This window comes from Symphalangus syndactylus, chromosome 11 (genome assembly GCF_028878055.3).
Source record: "Symphalangus syndactylus isolate Jambi chromosome 11, NHGRI_mSymSyn1-v2.1_pri, whole genome shotgun sequence".
NCBI lineage: Eukaryota > Metazoa > Chordata > Mammalia > Primates > Hylobatidae > Symphalangus > Symphalangus syndactylus.
Genome location: NC_072433.2, coordinates 42,211,059 through 42,236,616, shown reverse-complemented (window position 1 = coordinate 42,236,616; position 25,558 = coordinate 42,211,059). Strand labels below are relative to the sequence as shown.

Genomic DNA, 25,558 nt, shown 5'->3' with positions numbered 1-25,558 from the left:
AGAAAGTGAGAAAGGATTGTTCAGTAGATTATTGATACAGAATAGAAAGTCTGGAAACAGATCCACACAAATAGACTTGACTGATTTTTGACAAAAAGGCAAAGGCAATTCAATAGAGAAAGAATGTTTTTCTTCAACAGATGGGTCTGCAACAATTGAATATTCAAATATGACATAATATTAGTTATAATAATGACAATAATAATCGACATTGACCTATACCTCAAGACATATACAAAAATTAACTCAAAATTGATCATCATAGACCTAAATATAAAACATAAAACGATACAACTGCTAGAAGACAACATATGAGAAAAGTTGGGTAATCTTGGCTTATACAAAAAGTGTTGAGATATGACATCTAATGCATGACACATAAGGGAAACAACCCAACATCCTTCAACGAGAAAATGATTAGACAACATGTGATTAATCCATTCAGTAGAATATTACTCAGCAATGAAAAGGAACAAACTTGATTAACATAATGTAGATACATCTTAAATGCATTTTGCTAAGAGAAAGAAGCTAGATCATCCCAAGGGCTACTTATTGTATGATTCAATTTAATGACATTCTGGAAAAGGCAAAACTATGGAAGCTGAAAAGAGATGAGTGATAGCCAGGGGTGGTGGGATGGGGAGATGGGTTTAAATACATAGGCAACAGCACGAGGGTGATGGAAATGATCTGTAAGTGATGAATGCACAATTCTATGCATTTGTCAACACTCATAGAACTGTAGACTACAAAAAAATGAATCTTACTTTATATAAATTTTTGAAAAAGTCAACCAGGATGGAGGAGAACCCAAGATGGATTGCAACCTGTGACAATGAATCAAACTGTTACAAATGAATAATAACCACACTGAAGGCAGTGGAGATGAAGGAACTGATCTAAGTCACTTTGGAATACAGTGTTCTCACTGGATACTATCAGGCTAAAGGCAAAAGGAACCGCACACAAACACTGTACTCAGTTGGCAAATGTGTTTTTCACAGGGGAAGGGTTAGCAATTCCGAAACTATATGTATAGTAGCACTGGACAAATAGTAAATATATTGTAGATAATGAGAAACAGGTTTCCCATGGTTGGAGGAAGAAATTATAATACAAATGAGGAAGTGAAGAAAGCTAGACTAAACCCTGTGGTGGAGATTTAGAGTCAGAGCTGTTAGTATAAACTCATGATTTTAAATATATATGTGTGTATACATATGTATATATATGCAGATAGTTCAATAACAAAGTAAACATGAATATGTGTGTACACATGGGCTAGTGTTTATATATAGATTTACATTTCCTAGCTCTGTCTCCTTAAAAGACATAAGAACCATAATGTTCCAGTATCAAGCAGCACTCCTAGCACTTAAATATCATTCTCCAATGAAAGAAACCAAGGCTCCTTGCAAAAGTGGTTGATTCCTGGGCTAGGGCAAAAAAAAAAAAAAAAAAAAAATCAAGATGAGCCTGGGGCATATTGTGGTGCCATAAAGCAATGAGTTAGACAGGAAGACTAAGTTCTAGTGATCTATTGCATGGCATGGTGACCCATAGTTATTAATACTGCATTGTATATTTCAAAATTGCTAGAAGAGTAGATTTAAATGTTCTCATCACAACAAAAGACAAGCTAGTGGATATGTTAATTAGCTTGATTCAGTCATTCCACAATGTATACTTACATCAAAATGTCACATTGTACCCCATAAATATATATAATTATTATTTGTCAGTTAAAATTTTTACAAAAGGAAGTACTTTAAAAGAAAAAAAAGTAATATGCATGTTAAAAGGGCAGAGGAGACCAGGCATGGTAGCTTGTGCCTGTAAGCTCAGCACTTTGAGAGGCCTAGACTGGAGGATGACTTGAACTCAGGAGTTTGAAACCAGCCTGGGTAACACAGTGAGACCCCTAACTATACAAAATTTTTTTAAAAAATTAGCCAGGTGTAGTGGTATGCACCTGTGGTCTCAGCTACTTGGGAGTCTGAGGTGGGAGGATTGCTTGAGCCTGGGAGGTTGAGGCTGCAGTGAGCGACTGACTGTGCCACTGCATTCCAGCCTGGGTGACAGAGTGAGACTGTCTCAAAACAAAAACAAAAACAGCAGGAGGGCACAGGAGCCAACCTGAAAAAGTTCCCAACGATCTACACAATTGGGAAAATTTCAGCAACAAAATAAACAATGATATGATTGCTATAACCTAAAGAATAAAATATCCTTGTGTCTCTACTGATAAATAATCAAATAAAAACAGCAGAAAAGACACCTTTTCATCACAGAAAAATTCCAATTAATAGACAGAAAGAAGCAAGAAAAAGAAAATCACCACTGGAATACCTCAGTGATAATTACTGCAAGTAAGATCCACTGATGGATGTTAAAATTAGTGAGCAAAAGTTTAATGAGAAGTAGGATATTTCTCATTAAATATCTCTCCCCACATATATTTATTAATTGCAAAGAGAAAACAGCAACTTTACAGTGGAGCAAGCTGGCAGTCACTACCTAATCCAAGTGATCCAGGTTAACATCACCAATGATGAGACATCGTCACGTGCCTGCAGGTACAGAGCACTTTGTCTTGATGGCGTTCTTCCCATAAGGACAACCCTAGTCTAGTCATGGAAGAAGACTATATAGAAATTGGGGACCATTATACAAAGTAATTGGCCAGTACTCTTCAAAAGTTTCCAGGTCATAAAAGACAAGGAAATACTAAGTTGCCATAACAGATTGGAGAAGAAAATGAGGAAAATTAAGTGCAATGTAGGCTCTTGAACAGAATCCTGGAACAGAAAATGACATAAGAGGAAAATCTTCAAAAAAAAAATCCAAATCAACCCTGTAAATTAGTTAATAGTATTGTGCTGATGTTAACTTCCCATATTTGACAAATGTATCTTGGTTATGTAGGATGTTAATGTTAGAAGATGCCAGATAAATGGTGTATGGGACTCTCCGTACAATGTTTGTAGTGCTCTGTTAACTTAAGTAATTTCAAAGTAAAAAGTTTTGTTTTCAATTTATTTTTAAAAATTATTTACTTATCTGTTTTAGGCACAAGGTCTTGCTCTGTTACCCAGGCTGAAGTGCACTGGCTTAATCATGTCACTTCATCTTTGAACTCCTGGGTTCAAGCAATCCTCTCGCCTCAGCCTTCTGAGTAGCTAGGACTAGAGGCACGTGCCACCATGACTGGCTACTTAATTTTTTTTTTTTTCTGTAGAGACGAGGTCTTGCTATGTTGCCCAAGCTTGTCTCAAACTCCTGGCCTTAAGTGATCCTCCCACCTCTACCTCCCAAAGTACAGGGATTACAGGTGTGAGCCACTGCCCCTGGCCAAAAGTTTTGCTTTCTTAAGCTACTACTAGTCAATGTTTGCTGCTGGCAAAAACATCCTGAAGTAATACAAAAGTCTATTTTGGAATCTGGTTGTGGTGACAAATATAACCTGACTGCATTGTTGTAAATTATGGGTACAACTAGGAAAACAGAATTTCGGGGGGCTCCTATAGGGACAGTCAACAAAAACTTCCTAAAGTGGATATATAAACATTTTATTCAGTGGTAGAGAGTGAATTAGGTCTTCTTTATAATTTTCCCCATCTCTAAGTTTATATGAGTCATTTGTTGTATTTGCAAGAGGGGCCCACTTGTTTTGTAGCCAACACTTACCACTAATTTTTTTTTTTTTTTAAATGGATCGGAATCTATTGTAGGAGGGGGAATGGTAAGCAGTGGAATGTAAAACGCAAACCAATCTATAGTTTCCAAAGGGCCTAGGGAGGCTGCCAAAATTAAAGTTGGCAGCAAACAGTTTACTAAATCTCTAAAGAAGAAAAAAAAAGTTATATTACAAGTCCCATAAATATTTCAAGAGTGGTAGGTAAAGTGTGTTTAATACTGATGAACAAAGTTTTAGCATGTATTGGAAAAACAGTTTCTAATATAAAATTACCGACAACTGGAAGTTATCTGCAAAATTTTATACCTAAGTACTTGCAGATGTAATTTATTTTTCTGACAGCACCGCCTGTGTAATGAAAGTTGCTTTTAATAAAACATGAATGCAGTTAGGTTTTGCCAATTAGGTTCAGAGGAGTTGTAATCAGTCTGATTCAAGTTGATATGTAGCTCCTTAAATTCAGCACTGACCCATAGAATGGCTTCAGTATTTCTAAAGTGTTTGCGAAAGACGAACTCCCAAAGCTCCAACTGCCCAGGCAGAAGGGAGGTGATCCTGGCCAACTCAGGACAGATGCCCCCCAAAGGGACCACAGTGGTGGTGGCTATAGAAAGCCATGTGTTCTGGGTTGGGTGTTAACACAAGATTACAACTGACATGAAAATAAGCCCATTCTCCATTTCATTTTATTCATGAAAACATGAGCAAACGTCTAATGCATGCAAACATCTAATAGCCATAGATCAATTATCATTTTTACACAATCAGCCAGAAGACAAACCCTGGTTTCTACTATGTTAGCACACTTCTTGATGCTGGGTGAGATTTCAAGATCTGTAAAGACATGTCCTGTCACCTTGAGCACCTTAATAACCTGTCATCAGAAGAAAAAATGCAACAAAATGCAGTTTTGGGGTCTAGAATGAGGTCATCAGTATTTTGAACTTTTCATTTGGGTCCCTGAAGTCTTATATTCAACAAATATTTGTTGTTTAAATATTTGCAAAACACAGGGGGCAAAAGATTTGAAACATTAGTTGGACTCAGCCAGAGACCTCTTTCTAATAGTTGCTATGTTTTCATATTTAAAAACACTAATAATAATTATTGCCCTGCCTAACTTATTGGAATGTTGGAATGACACAGTACAATGATTTTAAAGGAAAGTTCTTTGAAACTTTAAATGCACTATGCAAAAGTAAGTTACTGGTAAGTACCGGGAATAAAATAGAGGGCTCCTGTCAGTTGGAAATCTTATAGGTTGGTTGAGAAGGATGGTTTTTGCCTCTTGGGTTTCAAGTTTCCTGCTAGGTCACAGATTAAAGCATTTCATAGGCATGATCTCATACCAGTCCCGCAAGGATGAAGAAATTGATGCCTGGGATAGTGCAGACACTCAGGTGAATGGTTGAGATAGACTCTGATAGCGCATCTATTTTGCTCCAAAGCTCGTCTATTTCATCCGACGACTTCATTTGCTCCCTTACGAAGCCAATTAACAACGGAAGAGCCTAGAAATATTCTGCATAAATGATGCAGACATAAGTACCGTGGGGATATCAAGGCATTGCCTCCCCAGAGCTGCGGTTCAGGGCGCACTTTGTCAGCTCTTCCTTCTCCGTTCCAGCCTGCACAGAGTTGGCAAGAAAAGTTAGTATTTTCTTGGTATCTGCAGCTGGTACTCCCCAGACAGGAACTGAAACACGCCTAACGGTGATTCATTCATTCTCAACTGTGTTTCTTCTTTCCTGTACCCCAGGGCACTTCCAGGTTCTGGCCCTGAAACGGAAGTCTATGTGTGAAAGAGACACACAGAGGCAGCTTCCCAGCTATTTTCATCTCAGCTGGCTTGCCAAAGCCCCGTTTCAAACCTCTCTCCTCCCCCAAAGTCACTGGAATATCAATCACAGTAAAGGCGTGTTTCATTCCTTAATGGTAACTCCGACTCTTGGTTTGGCATTTAGATAATGTCCCTACTATCTGTCCCTTAAGCAGATAATAGGGACAAAAGATGGAGATGGGCTGGTTCCCTGCAAAATCAGAGACTATAGCAGTAAATACATTTTATTGTCTTGTAGCCTGTTTGGCTGAAGCATCTTGAACCCTCCTAGAGTTGGCATGAAGCATTTTTTCCAACTTGAACAGCCTTTTTTGTTAAATTTATTTTTATAGGTTTGAAATCATACTTCTTGTTCAGCAGCTTTTGAGGGACAAGTATAAATAGCAGGAGACAATGGATTACAGAAATATTTAAATTGGCATAAACAGAAGGTGAGCTGGAACTAGAATGAGGCGAGTTGGAAAATTATGATATTTTGTATATTGGGTTTCTTTGCATTAATTTTAATTTAAAAAATTATTGCATGAAAGTATTATTGATCTTGATTACTAGGTATTTTGGTACCTCTGTAAAATTTGCACCTTGGGCAAGTATCTTACTGGCCTCAACCTAGTTCCGTCCCTACATAAGACACGTTTATTATGCTACCCATGGACCTGTGGACTTCAGAAGACATTTTGTGGCTCCTTTGAGTCAACTCAAACGGGGCCCTGTTGGAGCAGGATGCTATCTCCCTCTTCTCCAAAAAACAACCCATGCTCTGCTTTCGTAACAGAAAATTATTCCGCATGTCTGCTCTGGGGTAGAGAGGAAGAAAGTATGCTATCTAGGCTCTGTGCATGAGCATGTTCAAGCCGGCACTGCTCAAACTTTAGCACGGATATCAGTCACCAGGGACCTTGTTAAAAATGTAGGTTCTGATTAAGCAAGTCTAGGATGAGGCTTCAGATTCTGCATTTCTAGCCAGTTCCCAGGTGATGCTGATGCTGCTGGTCCCTACATTATATAGTCCCTGGTAAGCCAGCAACTATAGCAGTAAATACATTTTATTGTCATTTAGCTTGTTTGCCTGAAGCATTTTTAACCCTCCTGGAGTTGGAATGAAGCATTTTTTCTTACTTGAAAAGCATTTTCTGCTGAATTTATTTTTATAGACCCTTTGAATAGCAAGGGTCTACAAACTGGTGGTTCATGGGCTATGTCCACAAGCATCGTTTGTTTGGACCAGATTTTTTTTTGTTTTTTAATTAGCCAGATAGTCACCTATTCTTTAAAAAACCTCTGGAATATCTAGTAGCCTTGGACCAGCCTTTCTGCATAGTAATGAAAGGCTAGAGAATGGTAGGAACTTTTTTTTTAGACAGGGCATAGGTCCTGTATTTTCCTGTAATCCTCACCGCATGTATGCACAATGTGAACTTATTTAAACTTTTCCACTTTATTTGTTATTGGTCTGGACTACATAGGCCTTTGAATTTTGCAACCTCAGTCTACTATTTAGTTTGTCAAAAACATTGACTGGTATTCACTCAAATCAGAAACAAGCATATTGTTATTTGTTGACTCTTATTCTTAAGCAATTGGTCTATGTATTTTTGTGGCAATATTACTAACTTACAGCATATCCAAAGGCTATGTTTAAAATTAGCCTCATGAACAAGAGGAAACAGCAGTAAAATTAACTCTCTAAAAGGCTTAGACCTTACTGACTCTTGGATTTTGAAACCATTGGAAAATTTTATGTGCGATTAAGTTGAAGACTGAAGAATTAATGGAAGCACCATCTACTAATTTGTGTTTAAATTTGGCCAAGGTGTATTGTAGCATTTGAAGCAGAAAGCATGGAACTATTACTTGGATTTGGAGTCTAAATGTTGAAATGGTACTCAAGCTAGTATAATTTGAATGATAATTACCAACTAAGTGACTTTTTAGGACACAGATATTTTAAGTACCCTAGTTGTTGTTAATCGCTGGCCATGCCCAGTTGCTCCTCAAATCCTGCCAATTCTATTCCCTAAACAGGTCCCCATCTATTCCCTCATCTTCCTTCTCCAGCCACTACTCTGACATCCTCTCTCACATGGATCATCGTAAGGGTCTCATAAATGTCTTCTTGAATTCTAGTATTTCCCTCTGCAAGTGGTCTTCCAACTTCCTGTGGAAGTAAAAAGCAAAAATTTACCAAGTTCCCCCCTCCCTAGACTTCCTCAGTGACTGTCCATCACCGACAGGACAAAAATTTAAAATTCCTTCCTGCCATGAAAGGCAGCACCAGCTCCCATCTGTCCACCTCCCACACCACACAAACCCCCTGCCCCATGATGCATCCATGCTAAAGACCCTAGAGCTCTAGGAATTTTCTGCAATGTATTAAACCTCTTTGCTTCGTACTTACTGGTCCCCAGGCACACTGGTTACCCCTTCAAGGTGTGCCCCATAGCACATATTATATATAGTGGAGTTCCACATTATGTGGGCATTAAGCTCTAATATCAGAAAGCTTAGGGCAAAAATGAAGTATGGTTAAAACTATCTTGAGAAATTCTTTCTATCACCCATACCACAGAGTATATATGGTTTGTGATATAAGCAAAGCCAATAGTTCTCCATGTGGAACAAGGAGCTTTTAAAAAAGTTGATTGCTGATTGACGTAGTTGAACTTTAAGAACTAGAGAGAGAGGAATTGAATTTTTGTTGGCCCTCAGTTTCCCTGGCTATGAAATAAGCAAGTTCAACTAAGTAATCATTAATAATTTCATTCAGCTTTACTATTCGAGACTAAGAATCAAATACAAGTGTCAGGCAGAAAAGATATGTAGGTGCTATGTTTGGGGTGCCAGGTACTTTGGAAGACCTACAACAATATTTAAGTGCAGCAGGATGGACACATTTTTGTGCAGTAGAACTCAAGGCACTTGGGAATTCCAGGCAGATCAACTTGGATCGTCCATTCTCCAAAGAGAAGCAATTAAAGCAATGCGTCCAAGCTACTCTTCTCGGATGCGTGCCAGAGAAGGACATGGGTGAGAACATGGGCTTTTGGAATGTGCCGACACCCAAAAGATATACGAGGGCAGCAAGATGGCAAAAGACTGTGTGGTGCAATATGGCACCTCTCCACACTTCTTCAAGGCTTCAGGGAAATTACTGACTGAGGCTGTCAGGTGATTGGAGTTTCTGAGGAACATATCACAAAGGGTGCAGTGTGGCATAAATCTAAACCGAGAAGGCAATTGAAGAAATAATTCAGGAACAATCTTTTAAAACAATGATGCCAGGAAATTTACAAAGAATTGAAGAGGGACTGGAAGCTTATCCAACTCTGGGTGATTCATATCAATCTCAGACATCCTCCAACCCTTTCTGGAAAAAGTTTCTGAAACAGAGTAGGGAGCAGAAGGTGTGAGGGAGAGCTTAAGTCGAAAGCTGTGACTATCTCTCCCCCTGATGAATCGATTTTCCAGAGTAGTGAGTTTCAATTCCCTCCAGACGATGTCCGAGGGGCTCTTCTGTTCATGAGAAACTAGAGCTGGAGGAAACTCATTTTGACGTTTTTTCCCCAGAATTGTTACGACAGTTTCCATTTGTGACCTGTGGTTACTTTTCTTTCAGGCTGTATGCAGCTCCCACTATTTCTAGCATAGCTCTGTTTTTTTTTTTGTTTTTTTTTTTTTTCTTGCCTCCTTGTTATATAGACATCTGTGGTGTGTATTAGTTTTCCTTTTTGTGAACAACATTGTAACTTTGAGCTGTGGAAAACAATCATTTAATCAATAAATCTGATATTGACTATGCCCACATATGCTTATGACTCTGGTAATCTTAATCATATGAAGCAACAAGCAAATGAATAATAGATCATAGCATTTTGTACCTGGACTGAACCTTTGAGATTATCCAATGTAGCACTCGTTTAACAGAAGCATCTGAACTTTAGCAGGTTTCAAGGCTTGTCCTTAGGATCATTTCATGGCAGAAATGGACAAAACCCCTCTCTCCCTCCCTTGTGTTCTTTGCCCTTCACTCTGGGAATCTGGGGTTGTTTCTGCTAGACTGCAAACAACATCTGATGAAGAATATCGTTCCTTAATTTTGCCCATAGATCAAGAATCCAAAACTTTAATTTCCATAGGTGTGAAAAAGACAACATAAAATAGGGAAGTGGCTAATGTATGATGTATTTTTGTAATTCATCCACTCTGTTATACATTAATAGGTAAAATCAAGCTTTATTCTCCCCCATCCCCAAGAACTTTTCCCCATTTTTTTCTTGAAATATTTATTATTTTAGGCATCTTAAATTTTTCCATTTTTTGGTAGATACATGAATATAGAGAACTGTTCATTAAAAGAAATAAATAAAGAAAAACAGACTAGCAACATGATCAATGGCAATTGTCCCTAGGCCACATGGCAGGGATTGCCCAGGGATGGCGCATGCAGCAGCAAATTGCCAAGTTTCTACAGTGCCCAGCGCTATCCCACTGCAGCCACTGTGCTCATGTGACAGAGGAGAACCAGTGAGACTGGCTATTCTGATTTTCAAAAAAAAGTAAGATATCTGTATTTTTTTGTGAAATCTGAACATTTATATTTATTTTTTTAGGAGTTTTATTATTTATTTTCTTTAGAGACAAAGTCTCACTCTGTTGCCCAGGTTGCTGGAATGTAATGGCTTCATCACAGCTCACTGCAGCCTTTGACCTCCTGGGCTGAAACGATCCTTCCACCTCAGCCTCCCGAGTAGCTGGGACTACAGTTGCATGCCACCATGCCCGGCTAATTTTTGTATTTTTTATAGAGACAGGCTCTTGCAATGTCGCCCAGGCTGGTCTCAAACTCCTGGCCTCAAGAAATCCACCCACCTCAGCCTCCCAAAGTCCTAGGATTACAGGCACGAGCCACCACACCCAGCTGAAATCTGCTGATTTCTAAAATGCTGACCATCTGTTTTTAGAGCAACATGAAACAAAAAAACACACTTGTCTGAGATGGAAAAGATGCGTGAGCTTTGGATGGAAGAAGAGCAGCAAAGAGAAAAGACCACAGTCTTTGAACTGGCTACAGATGTGCTCAAGTCCCAGCTCCACTACAGACTTGTTCCTTATTTTGGGCAAATACAGCGATCTTCCTTCTCAAGTTGGTTTCTCCAGGAAATAGACTCTGAGGTTCTGAGATCTGTGTGTGGGAGCTGTATCAGGGGAATTTACTAGAGGTGCTCTCAGGAGCAATGTTGATGAGGGGAGAGTGAAGCATCACTGGGCAGAAAGAGAAGCTGAACCTCAGTGAGGTAATGCTAGAGTCCTTAGCTGATCCACGGGGAGCTCTAGAGCTGTCATGGTCCTTCACCAATGTCTTGAACTAGGCAAGGGGGCTGAACCTTGATAGCCCTGCACCAGTAAGTCATAAAGTTTGGGCTATCTCTGAGGAGGGAAAAGCCGTTCCCTTCTAATTCCTGGGGAGGGATGAAAGTGTGAGCTGTTTGCAGCCAACACCCGCAGCAGCAAGGAGAATGAGAGAATGAGTGCCTTGGTCCTGAAAATGGGGTAGTGCTTGGGGTGGAACCTCAGCATCCACAGCACTTTCTGAGCCTCAGATTCTTGTTTGGTGTAAGAGGGATAAAAATACTTATCTTTCTTGGGCATTATAAAGGTAAGGCAATATACCATATGCAAAGGGTCTAATCGTACTCGGCACATATCCAGCATGCAATAAAATGTAATTATCAGTAGATATAAGCATGAAGTCACTTGACAGCAAATACTAGAAGCAGTGTAAGAGGAAAGTAATGGAGGTAGAAACAGTTATGACAAGTTTAGGATATTAAGAAAAGCAGAGGCCCAGCATAGTGGCTCACATCTGCGAGTTCAAGACGATCCTGGGCAACATAGGGAGATTCCCATTTGTACTAAAAAAAAAAAATTAGCTAGTGGTGCACAATTATAGTCTCAGGTTGTTGGGAGGCTGAGGTTGGAGGATTTCTTGAGCCCAGGAGTTCAAGGTTGCAGTGAGCTATGGTTACACCACTGCACTCTACTGCACTCTAGCTTGGGTGAAGAGTGAAACCTTGTCTCTCTAAAAAAAAAAAAAAAAAAAAAAGAAAAAAAGAAGAAGAAAAAGAAGAGTAGAAGAAGAAAAGAAAAGCAGGAAGGGCAGCCTTGGGTTTAATGTAAGCGATCACTTGGTATATAGCATGGATTAAATATCTTGAGACCAGATGACAGAGACTCTTCAAATTTAAGCAAGGAAATCAGGACTGATGCAGCAGATACTAAGGCTTGAAGATGGCTGTAACTTACTGAAGGCAATCTGTGCTCCGATTCTGCATGTGTTCCTATTGTGGCAGAAGATAGTCAGTGGGCAATCAGCTTCCCTGGCTCTATACTTAATGAGACATTAATTACAAGCAATGTAGGGTGAGCATAAAGAAAGGCTTACTTAAAATGGATAACAGAAAGATTGTCATGCTGCCTCTCGGAATGAGACATTGATTACCCTAGACCTATGGGTTGAACTGGAAACTATTCTTTTATCCAGCCAGGTGGAGAAGTAACTTGAAGCTTTGGAAATGTGGACAAGGGTCTCTTGGGATATACCTGGTTACTTGGAGTAGATCACTACACTAAACTCCACCATGTACCCAGAGGGGTATATAAGGCTAGAGTGCAGCATTGTTGTCTTCAGCAAAATACATGGAGGTCTGGCAGAAGCAGAGATGCTCAGTGCATCCAGTTCTATGAAAAGTTCTAAGAATATCACACATCAGAAGGTTGTCAGCCTAGTGTGACCAGGCGTCCAAAGTCAACTCAAAGCCAGCAAATAAAGGTGAATTTTCTGTTTTCACTCTGGGACAAAAACGCACTGTGTGCTGCTCAGAACCAGCAAAGCCATGGGCAAGATGGCCCATATCCTGTTTAATGGTGGCCACAGATATTTCCTGGCTGAGAGCTCAGGTCAGAGTTACATATGAGCATGTGATTATATACAGAACTCATTTATACACAAGCAGACGAGACTTTCTTCTCCTTTTTTCTCTTTTTGTGCCTCTTGTGAAATGTCACTTTTGATCTGGTGTTGAAAAATTGCCGGCTTCCAAAAGTTGGACTACTTAGTCCCCAGGGGACATTTTTAAATGTTGAGGATATGCCTGTTGAAAATATTCCCTTTGCAAAATTGGAGGAGAACTTCCTGCAGATTTCCACCGCCTTGCAGCAGCCCCGTCTTCTCCTAATGAAGAAATCACTTTTTACAATGTTCGTTATAAAATAGGGAATGGCTTGAATTATCTCTCTCTGCAGGGACTTTCATTTATCTGGAATATTCAACCTAATTAGCTAGCTCAACTGGTCAAGACTCAAGTTGATAGCCAGGGGCAGTCTTAATACGTTGAAAAAAAAAAAAAGTATACAGTAGCTCTTTAAGCAGATCCATAGTGAATATTTGAATACTTAATATATTTACTTGAACAAATAAAGAAGATTTTGATGACAGAGTTTCTAAACTCATCACCTGGAGACTGCGAGGGATGATATTTCAAATTAGCACAGATGCATCTAGAAAGTTAGCCAAGGCACGTCAGTGTTTCCTCTTAAATGCATTATTTCATGTGTGTGTGTTTTAAGTGGACACAATGATGTTTGTGCTGTCTTGTGGCCCAGCAAACACAAACCAGGGTATTATCTGGTTATCATGGGTGTGAAAATTCAAGTACGGGTCAGAGACTGAGCATCGGAAACAGTGAGCTGTTTCTTTGACAAGCGTTAACCAGCTTGTCAGGCAGGGACCCAGGAGCAAATGTTTCCACTCCCTTCACCGGATAGCCTGGAAAGATAACTATGCATCAGGTAGTTACTTAAGTGGAACCACTGGTGTAGGGTTACCAGAGTCTTTTCCTTTTAGTGCCCAAGGGCAAAGAGCATTGTTAATGACGTCTACACCGGAAAGTAGGTTAAGAGGCTTGACACCGAACTGTTGGCGGTATTACAGTTTAACACTTGGCGTCCTCTGACTCAATGCGTAGATGCCAGTTCATGCTTTGTAGCTTCACAGAAAACTGAAATTTAGACATCTGTAGGCGGAAGGAGTGGAATTGATGAATCATCTGTAGAAAAAAAAATGAAATACATCTTTGTTTCTTTGAACTCAATAATACCCGGAGCCTGAAATGTGAATGTGTTAATTACAGAGATTTCAAAGCAAAACCATAGCTTGCAAAGGGTAAGTGTGTTTTTACTCAGCATATTAACAATACCTTTAGAGTAGGTGCTGTCATCTCCTGAACAAAGGAATGTTTATGGAGTTGAATGACAACAATGCATGGGAAGCCAAATCATAACAGGCACAATCATGAAATGTCTTTCTATGATTACATTTAACAGATTATTCTCTTATCTGTCCCTTTATTAAGAAGATGCCATTTTCCCATGAGAGCCTAACACTGCATCCAAAAACATACAACAAACAACACTTTCCTGAAATGCATGCATAATTTTAGACAGAAATAAAGAGAACCTTGAATCTTGTTCTTTCTTACAATTAAACTCATACATTGTTTTAAATACTGCTTGAATGCTACTAAATTCACATGGATGCAAGATGGTGTGATGGTTAAGAGGCTGGGTTTAGTGATCAAAGTTTCTTCTTTTCACTCCTTTATTTGCAAAATGGGAATAAACATGCTGACTTTAAGGACTAAAGGATATAATACACAAAGGCTGTTTAGTGCCTAGCATATAGTATGTGTTCAGTAAACATCGCCATCCAAATATTATTATTTTTCAGGTAGATGGGTGAAAAGCTGAGCAAGTTGTAACAAAAGTAGGGCAAGTTTTTTTTTTCTGTTTGCAAACATTTTTAAGCAGGAGAATCTGAAAGAAGTCTTAGGGTTTTTTTTAACAGTAAGAAGTGGTTCTAAGATGATCTGATCCAATTCATCATTTTACACCACAAGAAGCTAAGGCCCAGAGAGGGGGAAAGGACTTGCTCAAAATCCAATTGAATTCTCAGAAGAAAGAGGACTAGGCCCTAAATCCTGATATTCAGGGCAATATTCTTTCATTACATTCCCTGTCAACCTTTGAGCATGAAACTATGTTGATCTGGGAATGTATCATTATGTGTTATCAGTTAATGTGAGCATTGAGTCTAACTTATTCTAGCTGGTAACTGGGGTGAGTAATAACATTGCATAGTTCACTAAAATTTTTAGATGGTTATTGTTTTAAAAGTTCCGTTGTACATGTACCTGAGTTCACATTATGTATGAGTTTTGGAATATGTAGTATCTATCTGTCTATAACTCTATAGGTGTATTTCAAGTGGAACTTACACATTGAGAGTAGGGGCAGTTTTTTACATGAATGTTAGAGACTTTTTAAATTTTAAGGCATTTGTCCTAAAACGTTGCTATTAGATTGACCCTGAGGGGTTAAGGTAGACTCTCACTAAGAAGTTCATGATAAGATACTGCTAGAATACATTTTAGGTAAGAATAAATTTTCCACGGATTTGTTTGTCAACTTCCGTGATCAGTATAAGCCAAGGAACTAAGGAAATAAAACAGGAATATTTGAAGCAACATGAGGGGATGTTTCTAAATAGGGTGCTTTTCCAGAAGAGTAGATCCAGGGAACAGTATTAGGACATTGGACATCAGAAAAGTTAACTGGAAATGGTAAATACCAAGACAAGAGGAATAATGGAGGTCCCAAGCATCACTGAATTTGGAAGACTTAGCTACAATAAACATTTTCTTGCTAGTAACCATTGATTGTCATGGTTCCCATAACTAACTTGCTCATTTGCAAAAACACAGAAAATGTTGGTTTGTGTGTTACAGGTTAATTTCTGGGGTGGTTATCACCATGACTGACCACCAGTGTGTTTTACAGCAGGGGGATCTTGAAACTCAACACACCTTCTGAAACACTATAGGTAAGGAAAAAACAGAAAAACTGGCTGGGTTTTGTTTGTTTTGCAGGAGAAAGTTTGTCATTTTGATCAGGTAGAAATTACTCCATCATGGGCAGTTAACCTGCAGGAATATCTTTTTCAACCTCTGTCTGTAACCATTTTACTTTAATGACCTCCAATGCCCTTCAGGCTTCCACTGGACTGAGGCTGCAAGAGAAGACTGAGAAGGCAAATACGACACACTCTAAATATTACTTACAAATAGCCCCATCTTCACATTCTTCTTGGAAACACACTTTGATTTTATTTGAGGTCCAGCTCAAGAGAATGAAACATGATTGTTCCAGGTCCTGTGGCCATGTGATTTTTTTCTTGGCAAAAGTTCTTTTTACACTGGAAATAAACCAATAGAAGGAGAAATCCAGCTTTTCAGGGAAAGTTTGTCTTCCAAAACGAAAAGACAGAAACTTACGTGGACAGTGCCTTGTACCTATGCTCCAGTCCCCTACTTGAAGGGACCATGATGTCTGGAGCCATTATAGCCATCTTGGGAGCATAAGAGAAAGTTTAAGAGATTTCCAGAGAATTCTACCCAGTGCTGTTACATTGTTCAGCTGCTGAATTAGCTCTGGAGGGCCTGTCTGTAAATTCTTGAGATATTTAAGCCTTTGATGTTTAGGTTTTTTGTTACATGCAGCTAAATGTCTTTAATTAGATATGATGAGACTTTAGAGATGGCCTTAATTTTCTTGTGGTCTTGTTCCTAACTTCCCAAATATTGGATGTGTGGTTATTTGAGTTTGGGAGATAAAACTCAGTCTCCTAATGATTTTGTGAGTTTGGCCAAAGTTGAAATTCTTCCAAAGGTCTGAGGACCATGGTTTCAGAGTAGGAGCTCGTCCTGCGACTACACTTAAAATATAAACTTAATTACTTTTGTATTCATATTAGTAATTTTTTTTTTTGAGACGGAGTTTCACTCTTGTTGCCCAGGCTGGAGTGCAATGGCACAATCTCCGCTTATTGCAACCTCCGCCTCTAGGATTCAAGCGATTCTCCTGGCTCAGTCTCTCAAGTAGCTGAGATTACAGGTGCACACCACTACGCCGGCTGATTTTTTTATTTTTAGTAGAGATAGGGTTTCACCACGTTGGCCAGGCTGGCCTTGAACTCCTGACCTCAGGTGATCCGTTTGCCTTGGCCTCTCAAAGTGCTGGGATTACAGCTGTGAGCCACTGTGCCCGGCCTTGTATTAGTAACATTCTAATTATTAAAAATTGGACAAGGCTGAGAAAAAAGGCAGATAAAAATTACTCAGAAAACTATTAACATTTTAACATGTTTATCTATAAGGATATATCTAAAATGGGGCCAAACTAAATCCTCTAAAGTTTTTCTATTCTTGATTATTATGAAATGTATTATAATTATTTTATTTTAGATTACTAAAAGTTCTTAGAAAACTTGATATTTAATGAATGCTATAATACCTTTTAAAAATTACCACATTTCAAAATTCACTTTTCCAGTTTATAGTATATTGGTGCTGTTTCTGAGTTTCACTCTTGTAAGTTACACTGTAGTGAACATCTTTATGCACCAATTTCAACTATGTATTTTATTAGTTCTTTAGAATAAGTCATAGCAGTGGAGGGATTAGGTTAAAAGGGATGAACTTTTTAATGATTTTAGTAGGAATGTAAATGTTACAAACTTTTTTTCCCTCTTTTAAATTGAGGCATAATTTACATACAGCAAAACGTACAGCATTTGGATCTTCCAGTTACAGAACATTGGTGCGGACATTTTAAAGTCTCAGTGTTGATTACATATTACGAATTGCTTTCCAGGAAGGTTGTACCAATTCACACTTCTTCCAGCAGGCTATATTATTATTGCTCTCATTAAAAACTCACCAGCATTGACCCCTAACACTTTAACATAGCTGATAATTTGGTGGACAAAAGTATCATTTTAATTGCATGCCATCTTCTTTCTTAGCTATTTGTATTTTTAGTGTCAATCATCTTTTGCCTTTGAAAATTGGCAAGTAAGTGGCATCCCAAGTTTGGAAGAGTTATTTAAATTAAGGTTATTAATTCCTTGGCAGTTATTTAATCATACTTTTGAGTTGGTTGTTTGCCTTTTAATTTCATTTTTATTGCTTACCAACTAACATTTTTAAGAAGTCTCACATATATTACTTCTCAGATATATTATTTGTCTTTCTTTTATGATTTATTCCATTGCTTTTATGCTAAGGAATTCCTTGCCCATTTTAAAATAATCACCTACATTTTCTTTTAAGAAAAGAAAGACTTATAGGTGATTATTTAAGTCAGGATCATTTTTCAACCAATAATTTTGTTTTCCATTTAATCCACCTGTAATTTATTTTAGTAATGATGTAAACAGTGGCACAGGTGCCCTGTAAGGCTGCTTCTCATCATACACTAAGAATTCATCCATACTAAAGGTCTATTTAATGGTTTTCTCATTTGTTTCTTTCAACCTGCCCATTTAAACTATTTTAGATTTTTAATACATTTTGATATTTGGTAGGGCAAGTCTTTTCTCATTGGCCTTATTTTTTGTATTTTTCTCCACTGCTCTGGACCATTTGTTCCCTAGATGAAAATCATCACTTTTTCAAAACTCTGGTTTGAATAAACCTATACGATATTGTCTTCCCAACCAAAAACATGATTCATCTGGTTTTATTTTATTTTATTTTATGATGGAGTTTCACTCTTTTTGCCCAGGCTGGAGTGTAATGGTGTGATCTCGGCTCACTGCAATCTCCACCTCCCAGGTTCAAGCCATTCTCCTGCCTCAGCCTCCCAAGTAGCTGGGATTACAAGCATGTGCCACCACACCCGGCTAATTTTGTATTTTTAGTGGAGAAAAGGTTTCACCATGTTGGCCAGGGTGGTCTTGAACTCCTGACCTCAGGTCATCTGCCCCCTTTAGCCTCCCAAATTGTTGGGATTACAGGCGTGAGCCACTGCACCCGGCCTCATCTGGTTTTATATACCAAAACCTAGTGTGGCTGACAGATAGTGTTCTCAGATGCTCACATGGTCCCCCACATCCCAGACTCTTATGTAGCTGGCTTTGGATTAGATGACTAGTTCTGACCAATACATTGTAAGCAAAAGTGACCTGGTCACCTCTGGACAAGAAAGTCTCAGCTGGAAGCACCTCTCTCTTCCCCTTTTGCAGTGACCTCCTAGAGTCAGCCCAAGCCCACAGGAGGCTTTGCCCAAATAAGCAATAAGCATTTATTTCATAAGCTACTGAGATTATAATTTTATTTTATTTTTTATTTTTTGAAATGGAGTCTCACACTCTCACTCAAGCTGGAGTGCAATGGCACGGTCTCATCTCACTGCAACTTCTGACTCCTGGGTTCAAGCAATTCTCCTGCTCAGCCTCCTGGTAGCTGGGATTACAGGCACCTGCCACCATGCCCGAATAATTTTTTTTTTTTTTTTTTTTTTTTTGTATTTTTAGTAGAGAGGGGTTTCCTAATGTTGGACAGGCTGGTCATGAACTCCTGACCTCTGGTGATCTGCCCGCCTTGGCCTCCCAAAGTGCTAAGATTACAGTGTGAGCCACCATGTCCAGCCTGAGATTAAAGTTTTATTTGTTATTGCATCACGAATTTCCTTATACAAATCTCTTATTGTAAGACACTTAGGTAACATCTTGGAATCCTTTTATCTCATTTATACCCCATATCCAGTACTCCACCCTCAAGTCCTGTGCTCCAAGTCCTCTCGCCACTGCCATTGATAAAACCCTACATCAGTGGACTTGAAACCAGAATTTTTTCATCTGTTGGGTTACATAAATGTTTTCCCAGGGGTATGAGGAACAATTGAACAATCAATTTAAGGCAATCCATTTCCAGATCTGCAGCTCCCCTCTTCCCTTTACCCAGACACTCTGCCTCAGAAGGCTGCTGAGCTCATGGCTAGCCTTGGTGCCCTCCCCCTCCTCTGACCTTTGCTTTCTGTGACCCTTCTTTTTTTTTTTTTTGACAGAGCCTTGCTCTGCTGCCCAGGCTGGAGTGCAGTGGTGCAATCTTGGCTCACTGCAACCTCCACCTCCTGGGTTCAAGCGATTCTCATGCCTCAGCCTCCTGGGTAGCTGGGACTACAGGTGCCCATCATCACGCCCAGCTAATTTTTGTATTTTTGGTAGAGACGGGGTTTCACCATGTTGGCCAGACTGGTCTCAAACTCCTGACCTTGTGATCTGCCCGCCTTGGCCTCCCAAAGTGCTGGGATTACAGGCGTGAGCCACCGCACCCAGCCTCTGTGAGCTTTCTTATCCATCACAACAGAAAAACCACCGCTATCCCTAGTGGACCAGGGCACGTTGCCCTGCAGTGGAAAACCCCTACGGTTCCTTGGTGAAGGGATGAAAAGGAAGGCATCTAAGGACAGAGAGACGTCCTTTAGCAAGTCAGGTCATTTCCAACTCCTTGTGCTCAACCAAATTGAAGGAAGAACTAAATGAATGGATACATCATTAGAGCATATTTTGAAGATAGATTCGCTTGTCACATTTTGGCATATAACACAGGAGTTCAAAATATTGGCAGATTTTGCCAAAAAATAGTCCTTTCATTCTATTTACATATTTTTGTAAATAAGTTTTCTCATATTTTTGTGAATACATGTCCTCAGCAACGCTTATTATCAATAAAAACAAAAATAGAAATAGAACTGGGCCAGGGCAGTGGCTCATGCCTGTAACTGCAACACTTTGGGAGGCTGAGGCATCAGGATCACTTGAGGCCAGGAGTTTGAGACCAGCCTGGGCAACAAAGCAAGACCCTATCTGTACAAAAAATTCAGAAACTAGCTGGGAGTGGTGGCATGCGCCTGTAGTCCCAGCTACTCAGGAGGCTGAGGTGGGAGGATCACTTGAGCCCAGGAGTGCCATGCTGCAGTGAAGCTTTGATTCCACCACTGCACTCCAGCCTGAGTGACAGAAGGAAGTTGTTTCAAAACAAAAAACAAAACAAAACAAAAACAAACGAACAAAAAAATTGATACTGAGCACTGTAGCAGTAACTAAAAATCATCCAAGGGGAATAAAGCCTCATAAACCTCTTGAAGAGATATATTTCTAATAAAACCCATTTTAATGTCTAATCGTTATTAAATAGCATTTGTAATGTGATTATGTTATTTTGATAAATTGTGTGTTAGTAAGTATAATTGTAATTCAATCAGAAACTATTAGTAGTTAGAACTTTATAGCCACAAAAATTAATAAAAAACAAATTTCCATTTTCACACATATTTTTGATGCCAAGAATTATGCCAAGATAATCAATAAAAGACATTCGAATATTAAAATATATTACATTTGGATAAAAATCAGTGAGGAAAATATAATGGAAAACAGAATGAAAATACAAATGAAAAGATAAAAGAGAATAAAAAAATTGACTGTCATGGAAGAGCATGTTAATGTACTTTTAAAATGAATGCAGGCATTAGATAGTATTTAATATGTTACAGTATGTAGATTCAATTGAGTATATTGAAAGGGATTTTATTTTAAAATGTCAACATTTGTAATAAGAAGAAATCACATTTTGTAACTACGTAGATTGGCAAAGATTAGATGCCAACTTAAAAATGTGAAAGGAGCTCATAATTTTTTCAAATCCTTTTAGGGTGAGTAAGAGAAAAATGCTTGGAAACTCCTGACTTGGGAGAACACCCTTGTCTGTTGCATGTAAAATTCTTCACGATCACTCCCTAGCTGCTTTCTAAATTTCCACATTTCCACTTTCCACCATTAATCTTCACATTCCTATTGTCAATTCTCCAGTCAGTAGCCAGAGTGGTCTCTTGGTTTTGGTTTTTGTTTTATTCATTTATTATTTATTTATTTAGAGACAGGGTCTTGCTGTGTCACCCAGGCTGGAGTGCGGTGGCAGGATCATAGCTCACTGCAGCCTCGACCTCCTGTGCTCAAGTGATCCTCCCACCTCGGCCCCCCAAGTAGCAAGGACTACAGGTGCATGCCACTGCACCCAGCTAAGTTTTTAATTTTTTGAAGAGACAAGGTCTTGCTTTGTTGCCTAGGCTGGTCTCAAACTCCTGGCTTTGAGCAATCCTCCCTTCTCAGCCTCCCAAAGTGCTGGGATTATAGGTGTAGGCCACCGTATCTGACCTTGTTTTTGTTTTTGAAGCTCAATCAGATGATGTTACTCGCAGATCTGCTTGCAAATTCTCCAATGTCTTTTCATCCAATGCAAACTCCTCATGGGCTATAACGTCCTATGTAGACTGGCATCAGCCATCTTTCACCTCCTTTCTCCTTATTATCTTGGTTCCAGTCATATTGGACATTCTGATCCCAGCACAGATAAGCTTGTCCCTGCCTCAACACCTAGGCACTTGCTGTTCCATTAGACTGTAAAGCTCTTCCCTCCCATCGTTCAGTGTCACTTACTCAGAGATACTGTCCCTAATAACTCTATCTGAAATTGCTACCTATCTACTGCCTCTCCCCTCACCTGCTTTACCTTCTTCCTAGCACATAGTACCATCTGAAATTATAATATGTGATACTTGCTTCTAAGTTATTTGTGTGTCTCCCTCGGGCGAATGTAAGTTCCGTGAAGGCAGAGGCTTCTGTCTGTCTTGTCTCTTTGTCCCCAGCCCCTCGAATAGAATGTGGTACATACTAGGCATTCAGTTAATATTTGTTCATAAATGAATGATATAATTAGAAACAATTAGATAATTGTTTCTATAATTAAACAATTTAGGTATTTAGACATTTGTATATTTAGATATATAAACAACTTACATGTGGACAATTTATATAAATAATTATATAAAGGTATAATTTGAAACAATTTATATGCCCACAAAAAAGATAAATATTTCTTCAGTATGATAATATTCAATTTTAAAAATCATGTTTAAACTAATTTATCATAAGAGAAAAAGTTAAGAACGTAATTTCAGTGGAAAAAGAACATGGTGCAAATATCTTTAGTTATATCTACATCTATATCTGTATCTATATCTATATCTGTATCTATATCTTTCTCTGTATCTCTTTATCTATATTTCTACCTATATCTTTATCTATAGCTATGTCTCTATCATCACACTGGAAAAGATTAGATACCATCCCATAAAGAGGATAATACTAGTTTTGTGGGTATGGATTATTTTGTGCTGTTGTTATGAAAGTCGTACTTGTATTGTGTAGGGGTTTAGGAAGTTGGGGAAGAATAAAGAAGGAAAAAGGGCACAATTTGGCAATAACTGGAAAGCATCCGATTCATTCACAGGTCCTGTTTTGGAAGTTCTTGCATCCATCAAACCCAATTCCTAGGAAAGGGTATGAAGTCCATGTGTGTAAGGAAGGATAGAATATAGTAACAAACAATCCCAAAATATCAGTGACTCAATATGAGCCAGCCAACTGTGGCTCATGGGCAAATCTGGGCTGCAACCTATTTTGATATGGCTTGCAAATTAAGAGTTATTTTTATTTTTAAGAGTTTTTTATTTAAAAGAATATGTAATAGAGATATGCTCACAAAACCTAAAACATTTACTATCTGCACCTTTACAGTAAAAATTTGCTGACTCCTGGGTTAAAATAACAACTTCCTCAGCCTCCCAAGTAGTTGGGACTACAGGTATGCACCACTGTGTCTGGCTCATTTTTTTGTTTTTCATAGAGATGAGGTCTTGCTTTGTTGCCGAGGCTGGTCTCAGACTCCTGTCCTCAAGCAATCTTTCTGCCTCAGCTTCCCTAAATGCTGAGATTACAGGCTTGGGCCACCTGTAATCCTGAGGTTCATGTCCCTGTGGGTTTGGAGGCTATTCTCATCCGTGTCCATCCTGAACCTGGGCTGATGGAGCAGCTGCCATCTTGAATGTTGCTGCCTGCTGTGATGGAGAGGGAGAGGGAGCTTTAGGCATCACATACCTACCATTAAACCTTTAGCCCAGAAGCAACATATGGCATTTCTATTCAAAATTTGTTGACCATAAGTTATCGTGTGGTCCTTCACAATCATAAAGGGACCAGGAAGTACGGTTATACCCTGCCATGGGGAATGAGTGCCATAGCTTAAGAGGAACCATGAGATTCCTTGAGTTCTGGAGAAGTTAAGTGGCTCTTCAAGGCCTAATATCCTGATACAGGCAGAGGGATTAAGACTAAATCTGCTTCTAGTGATTTCTGGAGAATATGACTGCCTCTTAGAGTGTGGAACCAGGCAATTAATTATTGGAAATCACTTTAATCTCTACTGCTTATTTAAACATTTGGGAAATATCATATTTACATAATTAAAGCAAATGATAAATTGGAATTATAACAGAAATTGTAAACTCTGCTACCTCCAGGATCAGTTAGGTGATTAGGACAACGGGAATAAATGACCACTAGAGAGAGGTGAAGACTGCAGTGAGCTAGAGTGTACAGGCCCTTTCTAAAGGAGGGTGGTACCAGGCATGATGGCGCGCATCTGTAATCTCAACTATTTAGGAGGCTGAGGCAGGAGGATCGCTTGAGCACAGCCTGAGCAACATAGGAAGAACCTGTCTTTAACAAAATTAAATAAAAGATAAAATAAAGAGTGTGGCTACTACTCACCTCCAGCTGATTCTAGCCAATGCTGTGCTGTTTTTTAATTTTATCTTATGTTGAAGGGGAAAACAGTAATCTGGGTTTTTACGTGAGATCATCCAAAATTTAAAATTGGAAACAGATGTTGAAAGTTTACAACAAAATGATTGGGTCCAATAAGCCATATCTGTGGACTTTTATCTGAAGAATTCTACTTTGCAAACTCCAGAGTAGGAAGACTCAGTTTTTCATTTAGAATAAGGCTCTGTCTGCTTGGGGCTGATGACTTTGGATGGCAGGAACCTAGTTTTCCTGCCTTTTGAGTTAGCTTCTGGCTCAAAGTAGTGAGTGTGTGTCTCTTAACATGTCATGGTCCTCTCTATCTCTCCCACGTCTATGGATGAGGTTTGTAACACTATTGCAGTTTCTGGATGAAACTTGCAAGGGATTTGTCAAAGCTGGGCTCAGAGTGACTCAGCCCTAAAATCTCGGGCTCTCTGAAGAGGAATTAGCCTGGCACTAGGCTGGAGCACCCGGTCAAGCCTAGCAATGTGCCGTCATTGCTGACGGGCCAGATGGTGACAGTGACAGCACCTTCTGTCTGTAATGAGTCGACTGTCAGTTGGTGGCTCTGCCTTTACAAGATCTTCTTGCTAATGCATTGTGGTGCTTGTGCCTAGCCTTGGGTTGGTATAGAGATGGTATATTGGACACCGCTTGTGGCAACCCGTCACATTCTCTTGGGCTGCATTTTGGTCCAAAATGCAGCAACTTGCTTCTTAGGAGTGTAATCTGACTTTGCTCTGCCCCAGCATGCTGGGTATAGGCTTCACTGTGTATCTCTAAACTTTCTGCTTCAGGTCTGCCTGCACGAACCCATTTAGCTTGGCACTCACACATATGCAAGAGATTTCACACTCCTTGGGGCAATTTTTGATCCCCAAAATATGAAGAATCGGGGAGCATAGGTAAATACTCCCCTGCTCAGTCCTCAGTCCTTTAAGCAGACAAGGCTGGGGAACATTCTAAAAGCTCCTCAGAGGCTCCTAAGGAAATCAAGCTCACAGTAGTAATACCCTGATGAGACACTCTCATTTCAACTTTCCTTCTTTCCAGGTGTCGCTCTTTGCAGTCCCTCACAGAGGTTCCCTGAGCTCATGTCCTATAACAAATAAGCCCTGTCTCGAGCTCCTCTATCCTGGGGAAGCTACATTAGGACAAAAGTCACGCAATACATGTTGATTGAATACTTGGGACCCATACTTTAAAATGAGGGCTTGCAATTTACCATAACGTGGTCATTTCTAGGACCCCCCTAACACTAGGGGAGAAGTTATGATTAAATATATCAGGAAAATCTATGGATTACAATTCTAAATTGCATAGAAAAAAACCCCCACAGATCTCCTTGGGATTGTGCCACCAGGATAGATTTCCAGCCTTCTTAGCAGACCACTCTTCTCCCTCTTATCTTGAT

General features: G+C 39.3%; 1 long non-coding RNA gene across 1 annotated transcript in view; it reads right to left on the bottom strand.

Moving 5' to 3' along the window:
• Positions 1-9,859: 9,859 nt before the first annotated feature.
• Positions 9,860-25,558, bottom strand: part of LOC129457676 (uncharacterized) — a 63,724-nt gene continuing 48,025 nt past the window's right edge. Inside the window, exon 4 of the long non-coding RNA XR_008649348.2 lies at positions 9,860-13,645. This is a non-coding gene — a long non-coding RNA (uncharacterized lncRNA). The remainder of the gene's footprint in view (positions 13,646-25,558) is intronic.